Genomic DNA, 23,784 nt, shown 5'->3' with positions numbered 1-23,784 from the left:
CTTTGCTCGTCATGACTATCCAGATTGACCCTCGCCTAGTTACAACAATGTAATGTAAATCATTGATGTGTTCAATCAGCAGAAAACAGGAAAATAATAACCATGAATAATAGCACTTACACGTAAGTTGGACAGGAAGATGTGAAAATGGTGTTTGTCTTCACAATAATCTTCCCATGATTGGAATATATGCACGTAGTCCCTAACAACATTGAAAGCATTGTCTTTTAAACTGGGAATAAATGGAATGGGTTTCCAATCTGCAGGAATTGGCCGTCTCTGCAGTTGGGATAGGTCTTCGGCTGGTGGACTTGCTGTACTTTTTACTGGAGTGGGATTTTCCTGTGGTACAGCTGGTGCTATGGCAAATGAAATCGGTATACCTTTTGCTGGAGTGCAGGTCCTGTGCGGTGGGGCTAGTGGTGTGGCCAGTGAAGTATGGGTACAGTCTGCTGGAGTCGGTCCTATGTTTTGTGTCACTGGTTGTACAGCCAATATAAGTGGGGTGCTGTCTGATTTCTCCGGCACCACCACGTTTTTCAAGGACTTTGCTGGTGCTCCTTCAGGTTCGGCAATCACCCTCTTCCTTTTTGATGTCTGATGCACAAGAACAGCATTTGAGTGGAAAAACATGGTATGATGACAGATGGAATATGTATTGATAATGGATGGGCATGGCATATCGACATATATGATGAGTAAACTAAGCAGATGGCGATGCAACAAAGTAGAAGAAATGCAAGACAACATGTGCAAGATACCCACAATCAATAAAACATTGCCAAATTAGAACAGGCACCTTGATGGGTGAACAGGACAGGCCATCTGCCTTTGACTCCTCGAGGTTAGAATAGTCATTAGGATCATATTCTGAACAAGAATCAACAGGTGGGGAGCGTATGAGTTTCATTGCTTCCAGAATGGCACTCAATGCCTTGGTGCCAATTTTGTAAGTCATTGCAGTGTTTAGCTTCAAGAGTGGACTGCTGCTAGTGCGACACAAAGCAGCTACACAGATCATAGTGTAGATATAACGGGAAAACCTTAAGCATCAGAGTAAAATCAGCAAAGTGGAACTTGCTGGAATATATGTGCTAGTATTGCCGGTACGGCTAGAAAGGCTTCGGATACCAGCTCTCTTCAAGTGAAGGTGCGGTACTGTTAATATCAGTGTAACTCTCAAAGGCGACACAGCTCCCCGCATTTCCTTGCTATTCTTATAGGATTCAAGTGGGCAGGCCACTACAAATCCTATTCCTATGTTTACAAGATCCTACGAATCAAAGAGACTCAAAGTGTCCATCACAACCGACCGTATAGACCTCTACACTGCAAATGTCCCTGCTCATCTTCAGTACAAGGAACATACTGTACTACTATCATACTCCCTCCGTTCCAAAATATAAGTCTTGGTAGAGATTTCCACTATGGATCACATACAGATGTATCCAGATACATTTTAGAGTGTATATTCACTCATTTTGCTCCATATGTAGTCCATGGTGGAATCTATACAAAGACTTGTATTTAGGAACGGAGAGAGTACATATTAAAGAAGAACGGAAGAGGAACATGGTAAAGAAGAGCAAGCAGATTTTGGATAATAAAATGTTGGTTGCGCAGTGCCCACACATGATGAACCAGAGCGCATTAAGAATGCAACTCCCAGCTGTCTCTCGACCATTTCAGGCGGTTGGATAAAGATCCTACGTCTCCTAACCCTTCTTCTTCCTCGTCTCTGATTCTTCCCATACAGAACACCGCACGGGCCACCGGCCGGACCACCGGCCCCCACCGCTTGTGTTCCTCCGCCGCCCCCACCCCCACCCCCGCCCCAACCCCCACCCGCGTCGAGTTTTCTTCATTCGGCGAGGCCCCACAACCACCCGAGCCCCTTCGATCGCACCGGCGAACTCCTGCGAGCTCTGAAAAATCGACTGACCCAATTTTGAAATTTAGTCTACTGTGATTTAACTAGTGTGGAATATAAAAGGGGAAAACCATAAGCATTGGGAGTATAGTGTTGAGCGTGCCATGGCGGATCTGAAGGTGCAAACCAGACAAAGGCAACTTCGAAACCAAGACAAGAAATCAGAGTAAAGCAGTGGCGATCTATTTTTTGCTGCGATAAATAAGTTGAGCAGATACGAAAGAGTACCGCCTCTGGTGTGGCGCCGTGTACGCATCTGCTGAGAATTTGACGGTGCTGCGATAGCGATGGCTGTCAGCGGCGTGGAAGCAGATCTAGGAGGGTAGACGGTGGCGGCGGGGCGCGGTGGACGAGACGGTCGTAGGAGCGGCGCCGGCAAGGTGGACGACGGCGGGGATGAAGTGAGAGGACGGGGTGCAAGGATCCCGGTCCGAAGCCGTGGATGAGAGAGGTTGATCTATTGTAATGGACGGCGGCGTCGGGGTATCAGCCCCGGCATGGTGGAGGAGGACGGCGGTGGATGGGGTGGCGGACGGCGGCGGACGGAGGAGGGTGGGGTGGAGAGGGTGTTTTGGCGCCCACGGAGTACGAATGGGGAAAAGGGAGGTAGAGAGGAAGGGGGAACCATGTATTCAGGGCGCGCTTGTCTCAAATGCGAGGAAATTTACAAACTTAGCCCCCGCTTCAAATTTCTACTACATCACAGCAACATTAGTTGGTTGGGGATAGGATGGTAATCTCGCATACACCGAATATTTGCCGACGAGAGTTTGTTTGTGGCGCCCACCGTGTATGAATATGAATCGGGAGGGAGTCGATTTCGGCCGAGGACACACTGTGTTTTGGCGCCCACCGTGTATGAATCCGGGTGAGAGGCGGTTACGTCACGTTTGGGTGAAATTACAAACCTACCCCTATCGAAACCTATAGAAATCCAGCAGATAGGCTTTGCGTGGCAGGGATAGGCAGTAGTGATTTCCATCTCGCAGATTTTGGTTTCTGGCAGTTACTGCGACTTTCCCCGCTTCGTTCAAATTTTGCAGAGTGCACGTTTACCGTGCCAACTCAATTCGAATCCCGTTTGTATTCTATTTTTTCGGGCGGGATCCATTTTCAATTGGAATTACATTCTATATACATCATTTTTTTATATATACTTTCAAAAGCACAACAAAGAATTCTACTCCTTTATATGTATAATATGATTTACAAATACAACGATCTCGAAATCTTAAGGTTGAATTCGAAAAAGTTTAACCAAATTATGTTCTTCTAAAATGTATGGATCAGTAATATCTACATATTAAATAACATAGATGTGCGTGAATTCATATGAGTATGCATGTTTGATAGATCAATTTTGGTTCGAGTATGGATTACATCTATCATCATCTCGAATTCAAATATTTGAATCCCTTTTTTGTTCACTCCTTTCACGGCCATCTTTCTCGCATGCATGCTCCTTCAGGTAGCTATCACTCTCTTTTCTCCAGCTCACCCGCACGCTCACTTCATGTTTCTCCTATCCTCGCAAACATGGTCTCTCGACATCTCCCTTGAGAAGTGTCACACTCTCCCTATCATTATACATTACACGGTTTTCATTATCTCTCACGTCTCTACTGTTCTCTGGTATCACTCGGTACCTAAGCTTTCTTTTTCACCGCCACACACACAGTCTCCACTCGTCTTTCAGTTTGTCTTTCTCTCTATGGGATTCTCTCACACCCCCTATATGTCTCTACATATGACTCATACCACTAAAATTACTCTCTCTCTCTCTCTCTCTCTCCTGTAGACACAACATTTGTTGCCGTCTCCTTTTCGTCTCCATCCCAGACTGACATTATTCATTTGTTTACCAATCAGACAACACCGACTACCGTCTCCTCTCTCTCTCTCTCACAGACACACACACACACAACTCCTGCTTCCACTCCCCTTCCCGACTACCGTCTCTCTCTCACACACACAAAACTCTCGCTTTCGCACCCCGACTCGTATTTCTCTCACAAACATTTATCGACTAGCTAGCCTCTAGATAGGATTATACACCCGCACACTCGTGCTTCCACCATCGCATACATGTCTCTCTCCCGCTCCTTGTATCTATGTAGATTTTTCTTCCCTTCTTGAGACATGCCCTCTCGATCATGCACACACACACTATCGCCTCATTTTAAGCTGATACCTATCGCACACACACTCCTTGTGTCTTTGTCACACATGCACTCCGTCCTCCTCCACTCTCCCTCTCTCTCACACACACATGGGCTTTTTGCAACAACTAGCAAGATGCCCATGCGTTGCACGGAACATCAAGATGCATTTGTATGAGTAGTTTATCTTGTGGGGGAAAAGGATGAACGAGGGAAGGCCTTATTTGCAAATGTGGAGAGGGGTGTGGGTATCTTTTTGCAAAATTGCCATAGTTTCCTTCCTATCCGTCAGATATAGATCTGACGGCCTATATTGCAGGATGGCAGGCACACGATCATCACCGACAATGCTTTTTATAAAAGTAGGGATAAAAAATAGAGTTGGTGATGATCGTGGGCCTGCCATCCTGCAATGTAGGTCGTCCGATTTATATCTGACGGATAGGAAGGAAAATATGGCAATTTACCCGCACTCTTCACCACATTTGCAGATAAGGCCTTCCCTCGTTCATCCTTTTCTCCCACAAGATCTTGATGTTCCGTGCAACGCACGGGCATCTTGCTAGTAAGAGTAGAAATTAGACATATACCACTTCTCGAATCTTGAAAACAACAACATTCCTCCCTTATCTCATCAAAACCGCCAAAGGAATATATTTTGAGTGAAACATAACATATTTTCAGTGATATACGTATTTCAAAACTAGACTCGCATTGGCACATTGCTAGTAGTTATTATAATTTTTTGGACACCAGACAAACGGTGGAGTACATATACGAAGAGAAGAGGCGCACGCACGCAGTCGGCCTCTCGCTGTCTCGCACACATGAGTGTTACGTAAAGGCAACGTTAACAAATAAACCCTAAAACCCTAGGTGCACGATTGCTGCATTCGCGGGTACCGGGTACGTGGTGGAGCACCTTTGTAGGAATAGTCAGCTCGCGTGATAATTTGATCCGTAGGAGTTGATGGTCGGGACCACAGGTGAACGACTTGGAGCGCGGTGGCTCGCCAGTTGCCACAGATCGAGTAGCCACGTTTAAAATATCTTTTTTTAGCGGGGTTAAGAGTTCCGATTTTCAATGGCGCGTTATAAGTAGTAAGTAGTTTTTAGAACGATTGGTATGGAGCGAAAATGGAATTCATAGTACTACGTACCTCCTTGGCGTATGGTTGTATTGTTTTTTTTTGCGATGGAGGTTGTATGGGTTTATGTTGTGAGATGTTGAACCTGGTAGTTCTAGGGCAAATACTATGGTTTAGATTTAGATGCTGGTTTTCAGTAATGAAAATCAGAAGGGGAAAACCTTCTTTGATTAAAAAAACTACTACCTCCATTCTGGTTTACTAGTCCCCATCGTACTTTGGGTCAAAGTTTGTCCATGAATTTTGCTTGTAAAATGTGAATGGAAAATGAGATTTTGTTATACCCAAACAAAAAAGGACTAGAGGGAGTGATTGCTCTGACACGGACGCGACCTCTCATAGCGCAGGCATTGAACCGACGCGCCGGCCAAGAGGGCCGCACTCGCTGCAGGCCCGGCTGAGCACGCCTCCTCGCCGCGTGCAACCAGCTTAAGACTGCCACGCCTGCCTTCATTGAATCCGCGTGTGTGCCGGCAACACGTCCTTCCGCGAGCCGGAAGGCATTTTAGAACACAAAAAATGACTAAAATGTAATTAATTTACGCATGGTCTTGACTTGTTGTGCTCGCACTGGTAGCAGGAACTAGTAGAGGATTTTCTTTATTTATAACTCTCCTCACATTTTTTTGGCTTTGAAGTGAATCATGGTTGTGGACATTATGTATGAATGTGCAGATATCTGTGAACATGAGTTTGATGTGGAAGTTCAACTTGGAATGTCGGGCTTGCGCGTGAACTATACCATGTCCAATGCTTCGTCTGTTATTGTTTGGAAAGTAATTGTTGTTATTACATGACCCAAAAAAACATTTTGTGCCACATCAGTAGATGCACGGACATCACAACAGGCATGCTGACTGGATAAACATTTGAACCTAGCTATTATGAAGGAAATTTTGTATTGGCAACAGTTTTAGATAGCAGGAGATGCCTAGCCTGCTCTGCCTCTGCTAGCTTATTTCTGGCTTCTTCCATCTCTTCTTTGGCTTGGGTGAAGATAGCATCTGATTGCTCTTTTCGCTTCTTCAGGAACTCAGCTACATTCTTAAGGGCTACTGCACGCTCTCTTTCAGCCTTTACTAATGCCACGAGGACACGAACAGCTGACGACTCCACCTGGCTTGTGTGTAATCCAGCATCATCTGGGAATTTGCACCTTGTGTCTAATCCAGCATCATTAGGGAACTGGCACCTTGTGTGTAATCCAGCCTCATTTTGGAAACATGATCTCGAGGTTGACCATACTTCCCTCCTCGCAGTAACTGCATCCTGACATGAAGTTACTTCTTTTTTAGATCAATACTCAAAGCAACCTAGATCCATTTAGTAGAAGCCAGATAAACAGAACTCAGAGAAGTGAATTCAAAAGGAAAAAAAATAAGAACAGACTACAAGGTGAGAACACCCACTTCCTACATCAAGCTAAAAAAAGCATTAGGACGATTAAGACTCTTCTTATTACACATCGAAGAACACCACGCTTAAGAGAAACAGAAACTACAACATATACACATCGAAGAACACGAGGCTACACGAAAGTAATTGAAAGGGTGTTACTTAACAAAGCTCGTTTTACAGGTTCGGTGCAGCTCCTCTTTAACTTGCCACGCTCCTTGAAGATGTCCCGAATATCCCGTGTTTGGTCTTCATTGCTCCTCTGCATGTTCGCACTCGTGGTTTTAAAATCTCAACATGGCAAGAAAAATATACTACTAGTAATACTCGCGCATCTTGTGGGCAACATTAAAGCACTCGTCTGCCATGTTAGAGCATCTCCAACAGAATCGCAACACGCGGCGCTTTAAAAAAGCGTTTACAGTGCTGAGATCGAGAAGTAGATACTAGAGAGTAGAGGATAGTTCTCAGCATAGATAGATAAAAAAACATAATTCAACTACTCCTCGTCGTCCGACTCCTCCTCGGTGATGTCCTCCTCCGACGTCTGACTGTAGGCGTGAAGATACCGATCGCCGTCGGATTCCCAGGGCGACGCTCCTCCTAGCCTCATGTTGAATTGAGCGTCCGCTTTTCGCCTACGCTTGTCCTCGCGATAGGCGGCTCGCTCCGCCCTCCTCTTATCCCTCTCCGCCCTCCTTTGCGCGTAGAACTCGCGCCCATTGATGATGTCCTGCAGGAAGTGTTGGCGCCACAGCGCCCTAAGCCGCGGCAGAGGCGCGAGCTCCTGCGCCCGCTCCGGCGTCGGCACGTTGGGGAAGTTCAATGTTCTATGAGGCCACCGGAGGTGCCACACCGCCGCGTCGTACGCACGGGCGGCCTCGTTGGCGGTGCCGAAATTGCCGAGGCCGAGGCGCATCCCGCGGAATCGGATCTCGGCGGAGAAGCCGCCGGAGGGGCGTGCGCGGACGCCGCGGTATCCCCAAGTTTCTCGGCGACGCGGCGGCATGGTGGCGCGGCGGCGGCGAGGCGAAAAAGAGCGGGGAGAGTGCGGTGGCGAGGCATACAGCGGGGAGAGAGCGGTGGCACGGCACAGAGCGGTGGGAGGGCGTTGGATTTCATAAAGCGCGCCGGACGCCGCGCGCCAAAACTAGCGCACGCCCGGCCGCTTTTTCCCCCGCGCGCGCGATCCTTTCCCGACGTCTCTGCTATCTCTACTCTCTTCTCTACTAGCGTGATACAGGAGCGACGCACAATTGCAAGCTGATATTCTGTTGGACAATGGAGGCTATAACCAATTACTTTTACGGGAACAATAGCACCCTGGAAATTTGAAGGGTAGGTATGAACAAAATTGGAACTGCACATGTACTGCTAAATGATTCAATACACACATTACCAATCAAGGAGGAGAACGATGGTCGTGGCGGCCTCTGTGAGTCATGGTCGGCAATGGGAGTCAGTTCATTGTCCACGACGGTGGTACTTCTGCGCTTGGCGTCGGCTTCCGGGAAGCAGATCCGAGACCATGGAAGACGATGCTGGGGAAGAGGCTCCGTGTACGACGACGACGGTGGACCGGCTCCAGTGCGGCGTACGATGTCGTCGATGAGGTAGATGCACTGCGATAGACGAGTGCGCTGATGTAAAGGGGAGGAGCACGAAGGCTGCGGTGCCGTGGAGAAGTCTATTTTGCGGTGGGGATAGAAAATGGGGAGTATTCAGGTGTACTACTCTGGGTGCCGGGGTGGGGTTGGCTGGGTAGGGTGAACCTGAAGTTACGAAAACAGCCCCCTACCAAGCGTCATCCGTAGGCCTGTTCCGAAGGCTATGAAGGTAACTTCCCACTGCTCGAATCAGGGTCGCGGGAGATTTTCCCGCCGACCTCAAAATTTTGTGACACTGGACTCCCCGTGTGGCGTGTTGAGTGATTCGGCTAAGCAACCTGCGAGTAGTAGTAGTAAACTCTGCATATTAGGTTTGACCGAAGTCAAACTTCCTAAAGTTTGACCAAGTTTATAGAAAAATATAAACATTTATCATAACAAATATGTATGATGTGAAAGTACATTCAATAATGAATCTAATGGTATTTATTTGTTATTGTATATGTTAATATTTTTTGTTATAAGCTTTCTGAGAGTTTACAAAACTTGACTTTGACCAATGCTAATACGCGGACTTAAATAAAAACGGAGGGAGTACACATTTGTTTTCTTAGTTTGTAGTGAACTAATCATTTGTTGAAATTGTGAAATAAATATATTAGGCTATTGACTTCGAATGTGATGGTCTATACAATTCAATAGTTACAATCATTGTCGAATCCCAAGATGTATACAAGGTCTATAGTACTTCACCACATGCTCAAACTCACATAATCCCAGTCAAATGAGAATCTAAATGCATTTCATAGTTATTACTTTGTAGGATGCAACAAAAACAACCATAACTCTACATCAGCCATTATAGAAGCAACATTTTGACATATCCCAATGTGTGAATGAAACGTGCAGAGAGAGCTTTTGAAGATGGAGCAGATAGGGCGGGAAAGATTGTATGTATGTGGACGAGAGAGTAGGAGACAAACCTAAGGAGACAGAGAGAGAGAGAGAGAGAGAGAGAGAGAGAGAGAGAGAGGAAGAAGTTAGGTCCGTGAGAAAGATGGATACATGTAATATACATGAGAGCGTGTGCATCTGGATTCTGTATACGTGGAAGGAGAAGAGACAACTTGTTTGATGAGAGAGCTGGAAAAACATGGATGAGAGGGGAAGGATCTCGTGGGTTGAGGGATTGACAATTTTGTGTAGGGGAGAGAGGGATTGGTAATTTTGTGCAAGAGAGGGAGAGAGGGTGGGGGGAGGAGTCAGTCAGCTGTCGTCACATCACCCTGCTTCCAAATGACCCCGCATTCTCTAGCGCGGTGTGGTCGCCATCTTCGATCTGCTCGATGCCCTCTTTGAAGATTGAGGTGTTGTGCATGTTGGGGTGAAAAGAAGCACAAGCGAGAGTGGTCGTCGTATAACCTTGGATGGGGATGAATTGTGTGCTCGGGGGAGTGTGTGTGTGTGTGTTGTGCTGCGTGTGTCTCTCTCTCTCTGTGTGTGTGTGTGTGTGTGTGTGTGTGTCAGATATTGAGAGAAAACAAACCTAAGGAGAGAAATGGGTATTCACGAAGAGATTGTGCGGGCCTTGAGGTGGGCAGGGGCCGTGTGAGGGTGTCAAAATGTGCGCGTTGATGCATGTGTTGCATGTGACCGTGCGAGGGACGGACGAATCGAGAGAGATGGTTGTTGTGTTACGGATGCTCCTCTCTCTGTCTCTCTCTCTCCCTCTCTCTCTCTCACACACACACACAAGTAAACTAGAAGACCGTTCTCTCATGTATACACAATGTATCGGCATCTGTCTATGTCTCACTCATGCATGATCATTTGCACATTCACACCTCTCTATGTCTGTATCACACGCACACCGTCTCCACATTGCCCTTCCGCCACAACACACATATGGACACATACACACGTTCTCTCTCAGTCACACACACAAAATCAGTAGTAAAAAAACTAGGGCGCACCTAAAACGTCCAAATCCAAATAAACACGAACTGGAGCTAAATTCAAATATATGGAAATATTGCAGCGTCAAGAACTTTCACAGGAAAAAAAAGTTGAGTAATATTCGAGGATTGTTTTCACACACACAAAAAGGTTCGGTGGATGTCCTTCGAGCGCGACATGGTGATGCACCGTTCGATCGACCGTGCGGCCGCGGTTCACGCGCTTGCACAGGATTCCGTATCGTGGCTGTGGTACTAACTAATAAAAGCGCTGCCTAAGTCTAATGTTTACGTGTACTAGTACGGTTTTCTTTTAAGTTTGACCAACCTTATATATAAAACTAAAGTAAGCTCCCACACGCGCACTCATCAATATGTGGCCGCCGCCGTTGCGCATGCCTACGCCCGCCTGCTCCGGCCAACAATTTCTCGCCCATCACCGCCGTGTCGCCGCCATCCCTGTGCCATGAAGCCGAAGGCTCGCCCGCTCACGTCATCTGCAGTCCCTCCTCGCGATGCCGCCGCGCTGCCAAGCACGCGAGCAGCTGGTGGAGTCGCGTCTATGCACGCAGCGTACGAAGAGGAGTACGAGCGCGTGCTCCAGCACGCCGGCGAGGAGGAACTAGCGTGTCATTGTCGTCTCCGCCCGCGCGGAGGAGGCGCGCATGGTGGCTGTCGCGGCGGAAGCCGGTCGCGCGCGCGTCGAGCCCGCAAACCGGGTGCGGACGCGGAATCTACCTTCGAGACCTTGAATGCCACGTGGATCCTACAATCTAAAGGAGCAATTTGGGTCAGTCGACTCATGTGAGCCGTTTGATGCAACATGGATGGCTAGAAGGGCTTCTTCCACCTCTTCTGCCGTCTTCTTCCTTCACTCCGTCGAACTTCTTTCACAAATCGACTGACCCAAATTATACTACTAGTACGAACGTATTAAGTACAGTAGGAACACGAAGATACAAGTAGTAGTACCAACTACAAGAAGAACAGTAGTAAGACATAGTACTAGTACTACTGTACATACTAAAGAGTTCAAATAACGAGAAAGAACATAAACATAGTTCTGCTGGGGCCAGCACAACACACCCTTGAAAATAAACTAAGCAACTAGTCCGCTTGACACTACAGTAGACCAGCATGAGCGATGGCACTGCCACCTACTCGGAGTCCGATTCCACGTCCTCGACTTCGTCCTCGTCCCTCTTCCTCTTCCTCTTCGCCGACGCTTCTTTGCTTGAACCGGACACTAGGCTCTGCTTCTTCATCCAACCCTTGTAGATATTTAAACAAAGGTAGGCATCCATTGCTGCGTACAGGATGTGATCTTCAGCTAATGTCTTCGACTCCCATGCATGATGAAACTCGTGATGAGGTTTCTTCAGTTTAGCGTACGAAGGATCAATCATGGCTGCTGCCAGGGTCAGCATTGAAGGTTGAGAGGAGGACACCAGGCTTGCCTTCTGGAGATCGAAGGGCTGGCCTACAACGAGACCTATCCGACGCAGGACATCCCTGTCGTTCTTAAAGCCTACAGTAACGAATTCCACTCTTTTGTCCTTGAGGAAGTGCTTAAAATCCTGGCACTCAACGTCGGCATGGCATATGTGGTAGACCAAGCAAACATTATGTACGCAAACCTGGATCACGGCGGGCTTCTTCCTCTCTTCGTCCTTTAGATCCTTCTCTCGTCCCAGGACTGTGGTGTACTCAACATCTAGCCCAGCGACCCACTCATCCGTTGAACTGTTGAACATGCGTAGGAAGCGAGCAAGCCATGCTTTCACCGTCTCGGATCCACGCGTGTAGATGACGATGAACTGATCGCCGGTGATGGCTCTAACCTGGTACTCAGCGGCGACCATGGAGATTTGGGAGGCCATGGATTTTGGAGGAGGGTTAGGAGAAGTTGAACTGTTGTACCCCGCAAAAAAAACTGGGAGCGAACTAATGTGAAAGGACGGGACGACTGGGAGCGAACTGTTGTAAGGTAGAAGACAGGGACGAGTAGGGCGTGCGAACGGCGTGGGGTTGCTGGCTTGCCCGGTAGATAAACGACTGCAAGCCCCCAAAGAGTTCTCGAGAACTATGCGGGACCCACTAGATGTCATGTCTACTAGACCCATATCGTAGGCCTGGCGGTATAGCTTCTGCATGTTTGCACGCCATGCCGACGCGTGGATGTAACTTCACTTAATTCCGTCAAACGTCGCGCCTCCCACGACCTTCGCCTCCCTCGCGCGGTCGCGCCCTTTGAGACTTCGACCGGCTATAAATGAGCAATTTTTTTGCCTTTTTTTAGACAAGCAGTTTTTTTTCCTACTCCGCATGCGTGATACTCCCTCTGGTCCTTTTTACTCCCGTCAACCGTTTGCAAAGTGTTTGACCAAATTTATACTTTTTTTAACACCACCTTATATTAATTAACCAGCCACACCAGTACACTCATTCGATACAATATTCACCACACAGGGCGGTACGTTATTTACAAGAATACCATCTAATCTATTGTCAAAGCTATACTTAGCGATTAAGTGTGCCACCTTATTGGCCGAACGGCTAATCTTTGACAATTGAAGATTGTTGTTCAACTTCGAGATGCTCAACGCTTTCATCTTCAGGTCACGCATAGCAGACCTGTCATAGCCCCCCGATGCAAGAGACGCTACCACAAAAGCGCAATCAGTCTCTAAAATTACAGGCTTATGAAGGGAAATACCTATGTAGAGACCGGCAATGCAAGCCCTAAGCTTCGCTTCCTCCATGCTTTGACAGGCATCAATGAAATCCCACGACCAAATTTATACTAAAAATATCAATATCTACAATACTGATTATAATGAGTATAAGAACTACGTTTTATAATGAGTGTAAAAATATTGATTTGACATTGTGAATGTTGACACATTTTTCTATAAGTCTGGTGAAAGTAGAGGTACATTGACTTCAGACAAAACTTAAATGCACAATGCAGACTAGTTCCTCCGTCCAGGTGCGTGCCATGTCCTATCTTGTCATCACAACAAGGTTAGCTATTAGGCTGGCCATAGTGGGGGTAACATAAGTAGTATCAGGCACTTGGGACTCGCAAACATGCTAATGTGGTAGGCAATTAAAGAAGAGAGAGATGGTTATAGTAACATAGGTAGATACCGTAACATAATAAATGTGATGCTACTATGTGTCATGCATGGCAATAAATGAGACCACCTATGATACTAATCTATGATACTATGCACTATAGAGGTAGTAACATAGACTAGTAACATATGCATGTTACTAGTCTAAGTTACTCCCCACTATGACCAGCCTTAGAGTACCACTACCTCCCTTCTAGTTTAAAGGGCTCGATTCAAAATTTTCACCTACTCTTAGCAAGATAGTAGAGGCGGTGGAATAGTTTTTGAAGTCTGCAAAAGTACTCAACTAGTGCTGTCGTTCTTCACAAAAAATGTGTTTACCAATGCATGCATGAACACTAGTTACTCTAACCCCCCTCTCTTCTTTAATTCTTTGCCACATCAGCATGTTTGCTATTCCCGTGTGCATGATACCTGCTAAGATACCACCATTATGGCCAACCTTAATCATCGCAAGCAATAATTTAGTGCACCTTGAAATATGAACATGTGTGGGGCGTGTATGTTTTTAATGACTTGAGACTATACCTAGCCCAGCATGCAAGATGACTTATTATGCACAGTTCCCCATACCTGCAGGAAGCCCGTTCGTCTCCAAATCTTTTCCTCTCCATGTGTGGAAACAATATGCCTGCCAAACTCTCCTTCTCCCTCCGGCGGTCCCACCACTCCACCCCGTGTGAAAAAATCGGCATGCATGACTCTCCTCCCCCCACGCTCGTCCAATCTGTTGTGACCAGCAATATTTCCACCCCTTCGCTCCCCCGTAATTTACTCCAACAAATATGCCCATGTAGCTGTTACTTAACTGCAGGTGCATTGGGTCACTGACATATGGGCCCAACAGGGGTCTGGCCCACATGTCAGTGACGCAACTGGACCTGCAGTTAAGTCAGTGCAGCTCAGTCCATATCTTACGTAGGTGTGCCATTGCTCGCTATAAATACTGCGCCTCCCCACGACATCGCTATCTCCTCCCCTCACGTTCACGTTCATCGCTATCTCCTCCCCCTCCCTCTCACGTCGACCACCATGGCATCGCCCCTCCCAAGCCCTAGGAGCCCCTCGCTGCACCGCGCGGACGGTCACGCGTCGCCGTTCCGTTCCTCGCTGCCACTAGTCGAGGAGGACGCGTCGGTGTTCCGCTCCTTGCCGCTACGCGACGCGTCGCCGTTCCGTTCCTCGCCGCCACTAGTCGAGGAGGACGCGTCGGTGTTCCGCTCCTCGCCGCGATGCGACGCGTCGCCGTTCCGTTCCTCGCCGCCACTACTTGAGGAGGACGCGTCGGCGTTCCGCTCCTCGCCGCGACGCGTCGAGGTGGATGCATCGGTGTTCCCAATCTCGCCAGCACGCGCGCCGGAGGACGCGTCGGCTCCCCGCTATGAGGAGAACGCCGCGCCGCCCGCCGAGCCCCCCAGCCTTGAGGAGCTTTGGAAAGAAATGGATGTCGCCTTGTGGGAGGCTTTGCCTCCAGCAGAGCGCGCCAAAATAGAGGCGGAGAAGAAGGCCGAGGAAGAGAAGCGCACCGCGGAACAAGCAGCCTGGGAGGCCTATGTCGCGTCCGAGAGAGTCAGGCAATTGGCTCTTTGGCAGAAGGCTCGTGCGAGGGCCGTGAGGGTGGCGGAGGACGCCCGTGCCGACGCCCTGAGTGCAGTCGGGCCCAAGCGCCTCATCTACGCTTGGCGGTACGTGGACCGGGTGCATTCCAGCGAGGAGGAGTACCTGTTGGCGCCAGATCACCACACCGGTGAGATCGCGCTCGCCCGCCGGCAAGCCGCCAATCAGCACCTCGCGAGTTGCGAGGCTGAGGAAGAGGCGTTGTGTCGGCGCGCTGGGAAACGGCCGCACACCAGGGCACTCGTGGCGCGCCGCAAATGCTCCTGCGAGCGCCGTGGCTTTTAGGAGGAGTGTAATTTTTGTTTCGTAAGGCGATCTCATTAGTTTTGGGACGCAAATGATAAATCCCGAACATTCAGGAATTTTTAGCGTCCTTAATTAAGTATTAAAAAGGGAAAGTTTGGAAACCTTGTGTATTCGTACGCATTTTGCAAGTACATGCATATAGCACAAACTTTACTATATGCTATCGCACTACACGTCTCTCTCGATATATGCTTGCAGACTGTGCTACTCCCTCCGTCCAGGTCAATAAGTCATCTTTGGTTGTGCACTGTGACCAAGAAGGAGGGAAGACTTATACACCTAGACGGAGGGAGTACTACTATTACTTATGTACGTGCAAATGCACGTTTTAACATTACGATGCAGTTTTTGTAAAAGTATAAATACAGCACTAGTCAAGCTTGTGAAACGATTCAATGCAAAACAAATGCAAAAATGCTTGTTTGATTGTTTACTTTTAGCTTCCTTCTCTGTGGTCATTTCTCTATCGTACTTTGTACGGAGTATCTCACTGGTTGGAAAGGCATGCAAATTCCCAAACCGCTTCCTAAACCCTGTATCGAATTTTTTGCCTAACAAGTTGTGTCGTGCAATTGGAATTCCAACTTGAGTACTACTACTAGTAGGAGTACCTGGGGCCAGTTCTTTTAGGCTTCTAGATTAGTAATCCCATAACAACTACCTCCGTCCTGGTTTATTGGTCCCCATTGTAATCTATGTCAAATTTTGATCATAAATTTAATTAATGAAATGTTAGTGCATGTCACATGCACTACTCCATCCGTCTAGGTGAGTAAGTCATCTTAGGCTGTGCACCGTGACCAAGGAGGAGGAGAAAACGAGAAACGTTAATGTTTATTTGCAAATTAATAGTATTGCATGCAATGAACTAACCACTGCATGTCGTGTTTGATATCTCAAGTCATTAAAAGCATGCACACTCTTTATCTCTTATTGGTTGATATGTCAAGAAACAAGAAACGAGGTACGGAGTAGAAGTTAATGCACCGCGCCTAAGTGTTTTGGGATTATTTGGTTTTCGTAAGATGACTTACACACCTAGACGGAGGGATTACAATGGTGAGGAATAAACCAGTTAAATCTTTGGTCAAAATTTAGCACAAATTACAATGGTGAGGAATAAACCAGGACGGAGTAGTAGTTTAGAAGCCCAAATAAATGATTGAGGCGCCTTATTGTTACTCTCCACTGTGACTAGTCTTGTGGGAAAAGCTGGGGAAGCCTCCAAAAGAACTGGCCCTAGGAGTAGTAGCTAGGGATCGAGTGTGCGAGATGAACCGGAGAAAGTAAATGCAGAGAGATGAAATGCAAAAAGACGGAGGGATGTGATGGTTGCTTGTCCGTTTATTTTACCAGGCCACTTATTACTGGGAGTGGTTGGGTTTTGTGATATGACGGCTTTACTGCCGCGCCACGAGCGGGGTGAGAGGTGAGACTTCCGTGCAGCGCCGCCCTCTACACTTGTACTACATCGGTCGTGGTTTATTAGTCCCCCATTGAATTTGACTTAAGATTTGACTAACAAAATGTTAGTGCATGTCAACAAAAACTATATCGTTGGATTCTTATTTGAACATAGTTATGAATGATATAATTTTAGGTGACATGCATCAGCATTTATCGTACTATATATAATGTTAGTTCAATTTTTGGTCGTACTAATCTATAGTAGTAAGGTGCCCGTGCGTTGCACCGAAGAGTGAAATGCATTGATCGGGGAGTTGTTTATTTTGACAAAGGATGTGGGGGTCATCTCATGTGTAACGGGTATCGATAGGTTTCTTTGGATATTATTTCATCTCTAGAGCTCACAAACATCTGGGTGAAATAGATAAAAAGGTATCTTTTGCAAACAAAAGCGTTCAACTGTTCAACCTGCATCCAAAACTTGTGAAGAAATAACACTTATTATGCTTTGCAAGAAATGATCTTTAAGAATTAGTTTTTGAGTATCTATTGTTATACATGTTGGCTACAGATGACATGGAACTTTCTTATAGTCAACAGTTGGCTATACTATTAAGTAATATTAACCATGCCCTTATACACCTAGACAGAGGGATTAAATCAAGATGACTTGCAAGCGGGCAGAGGAGATGTAAGAAATGGTTCATCGTAAGTCTTTCACCAGTACTGTAGTAAAAATTCATACATGAGAGATTCTAGACTAAACCATAAACGGATACACTTTTATTCATGTGCGATACTCCAATAGAGCAAGATCCTGCATGGAAGTCTCCACATGCTTAGACAGCGGATTACATTGAGCGAAGACTAATGATCAACATTTAACTTGATAATGCGTATGTCCAGGTGAACCTCCTTGGAGTCCCCGTGCACCGCGTCAGCGGGTAAAGGATGCCATGGGTTTTCCAAGTCCACATTGGCGGGATAGTCCCAGCTCCCCAGAGTCCAAGTCCGTTCGATGAGGCCGGTGTCGCCGCCCACGCGACCCGGAGGGGTAGTAACACTGACCACGCACCCGTACATCGGCCTCCTGTCAGTGTCAGCGTCAGCGGCGTCGCCCCTGACGCACATTACAGAGAAGGGGTGGCGGCCTGCGGGGGCCTCGCCGGTGCCCACGATCAAGAGGAAGACGCTGCCGTCCTCCTCCGAGACTAGCAGGCGGCGGTGATCCTCCAGCGACTCCGGCATGGTGAACGGGTAGCACGCCTCGTACTTGATGTTCTCCGCCAAGGGCCAGCAGTGACCGCTGCACGCATCCGTGAGGTGATGTACCATGTCCGCCGGCGAGCCACAAAACGGCATCGGGCACTCATAGCAGTGGACGAAGGGCTCCTTGGAGGCATCGACCAGGCCGTGCATGAAACGGGAGTGGCTGTAGGGGACGTTACGCCAGTTGAATATATGAGCAAGTTACTACGAGATTTAATCCGAATAAGCACAAAATAAATCATGACGGCTATAACAGAGATGAAACTAATCATGTGGACTAGCATAGTAGTAGGATACAGAGTAGAAACATGAATTCTACCACGATTTCGAATAGGAAGGACAGAAACACATACGGTGCAACGGGAGCAGCACCGTTGGCGTTGAGGTTGTCGCCCATGTCCAAACACCACGTAGACATGGTCTTTGAGCACGGTTCGTAGTCGTTCCATGCTCGGGCATTGAAGTTTGTAACTATTTTAGATTAGAATATAGAGTACTGCTCCTCCGGTGTTCGTAGTAGAGCAGAGTCCTACTCTACTACTCTACTCAAGCAAGTTAGGGCATAGCACTGTAGGGAGTACTAGTACTGTGATCACTCAAGCAAGTTGTCTGGCATCGACATGACCCTACGCTGCTGGTATGTGTCTCGTTAGTCAAGTGGCGTGCTGTAGTCATCATCACCTGTCCACTTCCCGCAGCACATATTCGCTTCTCCATCTTTGTCCGCACATAATCTCGTCCAATCTTCCTTCCCCGCTAAAGCGCCTCCCCCCTCGTCCGAAACCCAAGCACTAACAATGGCAGAACCGAGCAGCGTCCGCCGAAAGAGTGGCTGGAATTCGCTCCCCACAGAGGTAATCAAGCCCATTGTTTCGCGTGTGGACAATCTCAGTACCATGCCGCCCGCCACGTGCTCATCGGGGCTGTACCGTTTACTCAAAGCCCTTAGGCTGGAGCTTTTTAAGCCAGCTCCTTGCTTGCTGATGCCGCCTGATCTTCAGAAACGGCATGTCACACAGCATAACGATCGTAGGGTGGCGAGCATCAACCCCCTTGACTGCGATCCTCCCCATCAGCCTCAACTACATTAACGGTATGTACTGGGTCGGCATGAACACGTCTTGGATGGTGCTCGTCGACGGTCGCGGCAGCTGGATGCTCGTGGAGGTCTACACCCGGCGATTGATCCCCCTTCCTTCGATTAACACTGCACTGCTTTGGCACCGCGGCCCAGAATACTCGGAATCTTACAGTAGCCAACATGATACCAAGTTTGATTTGCTCAAGGTTGTAATCTGCCAAGTGCCCACAAGATCTGCGAATTATAAAGACTTCAGGCTAATTGCGTTCTTCAACCGCGGTCTCACCTATCTGACAGGTCACTGCGGTAAGTGGATAAATATGCATGTCCATCGCAGGATCATACATCCTCCATGGTTCTCTGATGCCATTGAACACAAGGGCTTCATTTACGCTGTCGACTCCTTCTATGGCTGGACGTATTGCTGGCCTACTCCAGTCATCGCTACAAACGGCTGTTACAGCAGTATGTTACTTTCCTATGATATCATGATGGCTTGCTTATATTACTGTCAACATTTGCTGAAAAAATATTCATGCTCATAACATGTTGTTCTTAAGATTGACTAAATCAAGAGCCCTTTTTTATTTGACTCCAACTTGATATGATGTTGTAGGCCGCCTGGTGTCCCTACCCTTCCTAATCCCAGAACCTTTCAAAGAAAAGCGGCATGGCAGTTGCAGGTGGTTCCTGGCTCGATCAGACAACGGCGAAAGATTGATGATCGTTCGCACGTACCGGACGTGTTGTTTCGCGGAATACAATCACAGTCACTGCAAGGTCTTTGAGCAGGATCCCATCTTCTCTGGGCCTTCAGGAATTTTTGACTGGAGGCTGGTAAGTAGCCTTGGTACACGCTCTCTGTTTGTCGGACTGAATTATCCGGTTAACCAGGAGATAACCAACGGCAAGGATCATGATGGCAGCGCGGTTTCGTTCATCAGGCAAAATTGTGTGTACACAGCGTACCATGCGTCTCTGCATGCACCATACCCTGATATGTGCCGCCACGCTCTGCAACCCAAAGTAGGAGAGAGGGTCGCAAGTATCAGACTTCGACCTGCTAGCTGGAGTTTCGCCCGTCAGGCACCCATCTGGTTCAAGCCGTCAGCCAATCTCCACAGCTTAATAAATAGTAACGTCTAACTGAGCCAGTTAGTTAGATGCGTACACTTGGTGTAGTAGGATCTTTATTTAGTTTGATGCATACACTTGTTCTTTTTTGGTAGCCCTTTTGTAATGATGGCTGATGTTTGGTTTGGAAGAGAGAGCTGCGTCTTCACTCTTCTGGCCTGCTTACTGCTTCTGTTGCACCCCCAGCCCTGGTTGCTGCTGCTGCTGCTGTTTTCAATGTACAATCAGTAGTATATTTCGTCCGTTGGTTGAATAAATGTGTTGTTAGAACGACAAACACAATGTTTTGGAAGTTGTTGCCCTGTACCGTACGTAGCGCATACTATTTTTCGTACGAAACACATTTTCCACTTGTTGATAACATGCAGCCCACTAATGAAGGCCCAATAGAGAAGCCCATAATTAACTGGAAGGGAGGCTCTCACATGAATCCGGCCCAGGTACATGCTCATGGTCCCCTAAACATAAATAAGTAAATAATAAATAAATAAAGCTAAATGCTCATGCACCAGTTCTTTGGGAAAATAGGTAGCCCAGTATTTCTTTTTGAAGAATACCCAAGCTAGGCCTATTTGTTTTCTCCGAATTACTGGGCCGCAAATCTTTCAAGACGAGGAGGGATGCATTCCAGCCTGGCTTAAGAGTATGGTCAATATCTATTAAAAGTAATATCAAAAGGGGTTGAAAATTCCAAAAAAAAATTATAGCAAATGGGATATAAGTTTCTTTTTTTGTTTTTGTTCTTCACTGATATCTTATACGTATTTCATTGGATTTAACATGACATAGTACTAATTTATTTTTAAATTTGTTTTAGTATGGCTATTAATTTTTGGATTAAGAATATTTCGTTCCCTAGCAAAAATTTGTGAATTTTCAAAATTTCCCACATATTTAGTTAATTTTTTGACCCTGGTACTGACCAGAAAATGGCCAGCAATTCTAAAAATGGAAAACGGGCTGCAATAAATTCCATATGAATTAGAAAATGAGTAAAAATTATAAAAATAATAGCAAATGGGCTGTACACAAGGGCTTGTTTACGCAAGGCTTTGTCAATGAACACACGATTCTAGCAGCAATGATTGTTGGATGTCCATCCAACGGCCGACGTGCTTCTTCAATCTCTGATCTTCCTGCTCCAACCGCCTAAACTAGCGCCGGCGGGACTGCCTGCTCCCTCCTCTTGTGGCCCGCTGTCATGCCGCGCAGGCTTCCCCGGCCCACCCTACTCCCTCCGCTGGCCTGGCCGCATGCAATCAACTGCCTCCTTATTACGCGAAAAAAAATGATTCCTCCCACTGACATCTGGGGTGCACCGGTTGGGAGGCTAACCTGTGGGCCTACTAAGTTGACGCGTACACAGGGCTTGTCAACTTAGTCAACAAACGATTCTAGCAGCAGTAACCGTTGGATTTGAATCGAACGGTCCTGCTGCTTCTTCAATCGCTGCTCTTCTTGCACCAGCCGCCCAAACCAGCGCCGGGGAGACCGCCTGCTCCTGCCACCAGTGGCCGGCTGTGCTGCCGTTGAGGCCTCATCGCCCCTTACTACTCCCACCGCTAGCCAGGCCCTGCGGCGACGGCAGCCTCACACCGCAGCCGAACCAGTGAACCCTCGTACTCCTCTCCGCGTGGGCATCCACTGCCGCGTCTTCCCCGGCTCCACGTCGTCCCCTTCCTAGGCCTCGCCGTCGTCCACCGCCTTGGTGCTCTCATCCCGGCGTGGTCAACGACATTCCATCGGAAGAGTACTGTACGTGGAGATGCTGACAGCTGGGTCCACGGCCACAGCCCAGTTTTTTTTGATTTGCCAAGTAAGTCGCTTTGTCAGGCCTGTTGGGCTGCAAATCTTTCAAGACGAGGAGAGCTTTCATCCGGCTGGCCGAGAAAATGGCCCATCAGTAATGAGAAATGGGATGTACATTTTTAAAACGAATCAAACCGGCAATTAGTTTCAAATATCTTTTTTTTCATTTCGAGATTTTAAATTACATTAATTTTTATGCGTGGAGAATTTGTTGGATTTTATATTGATATACATTTATTTTTAAAATCAGTTTGAATGTGAGTCGAAATTACGGGATTAAAAACAGTTCGGACCGCACTGAAATATGCAAAATTTCATATAATTTTTTAACCGTGGCCACAATATGGGCTGTAATGCTAACAAAAAGAATATGGGCTCCAAAAAAACCTTAATAATTAGCAAATGGGCTGTAAATTATTAGAAATAATGGCAGATGGACTGTATGCTGTTTTCCACAGATTTGAGGCTTTCCTAGAAAAAGGTTGACGCACAAGCAGTGACTGTTGGATGGCCATCCAACGGCCGTCGTGCTTCTTCAATCTCTGCTCTTCCTGCTCCAGCCGCTCAAACAAGCACGGGCGGGACTGCCTGCTCCCTCCTCCCCGCGGCCAGCTCTGCTGCCGCGCAGGCCTCACCGCCCCCACCGTACTCCCATCGCTGGCCTAGCCATCCCTCTACTCACCCACACCTGCTGTTATTCTCCGGCGACGGCAGACTAACCAGTAAACCCTCATACAGTCGTACTCCCCTCCGCGTGGGAAACAACTGCCGAGTCTTCCCTGCCTCCGTGTCGTTCCCTTCCTAGGCCTCGCCGTCGTCCACCGCCCGGTGCTCGGCACGGCCTGGTCAACGTGGTCAACGACCGACATGCATCTTAAGTGGACTGTACCTGGAGAGGCCGACAGCTGGGTCCACGGCCGCACGCAAGGAAATGCCTCCTTATTACGCGCAAAATAATGATTCCTCCACCTGACATCAGGGACCCACCGAAAGGGCCTCTGTATTTCGCGAAAAAAATGTTACCGCCGCTGACAGCTCGGACCCACCAGCTATATCTTCGCATGCAAGGAAGTGCCTCCTTATTACGCACAAAAAAATGAATACTCCCCCTGTTAGTTGGGACCCAGTATAGTGGCAGGCTGACTTGTGGGCCTACTAAGTTGACGGGGACGGAGGGCTTTGTCAACTTAGTCAATATGCACGATTCTAGCTCCAGTGACCGTACGATGTCCATCCAACGGCCGTAGTGCTTCTTCAACCTCTGGTCTTCTTGCTCCAGCCGCCCAAACCAGCGCCGGTCGTGCCTCGTGCTCCTGCCTCCCGTAGCCGGCTGCGATGCGGCGGAGGCCTCACCGCCCCCTACAACTCCCACCGCTGGCCAGGCCATCCCTCTACTCACCCACACCCCCTATTATTCTGCGGCGACGGCAGCCTCACACCGCAGCGAACCAGTGAACCCTCGTACTCCTCTACGCGTGGGCATCCACTACCGCGTCTTCCCCGGCTCCGCGTCGTCCCCTTCCTAGGCCTCGCCGTCGTCCATCGCCCTGGTGCTCTCGGCGCGGCGTGGTCAATGTGGTCAAGGAACGGCTTCCATCGGACGTGGACTGTACGTGGAGAGGCTAACAGCTGGGTCCACGGCCGCAGCAAGGAAGTGCCTCCTTATTACGTGCAAAATAATTATTCCTCCACCTGACAGCGGGGACCCACCGGACGGGCCACCGTATTTCACGAAAAAAATGTTTCCCCCCTGACTGCTGGGACCCACCAGCTACATCTTCGCACGCAAGGAAGTGCCTGACAGTCGGGACCCACCTGGTCGAAGCGTAC

This window comes from Aegilops tauschii, chromosome 6 (assembly GCF_002575655.3).
Source record: "Aegilops tauschii subsp. strangulata cultivar AL8/78 chromosome 6, Aet v6.0, whole genome shotgun sequence".
Lineage (NCBI taxonomy): Eukaryota > Viridiplantae > Streptophyta > Magnoliopsida > Poales > Poaceae > Aegilops > Aegilops tauschii.
The sequence above is the reverse complement of the archived record's forward strand: the minus strand, read 5'-3'. Positions refer to the sequence as shown.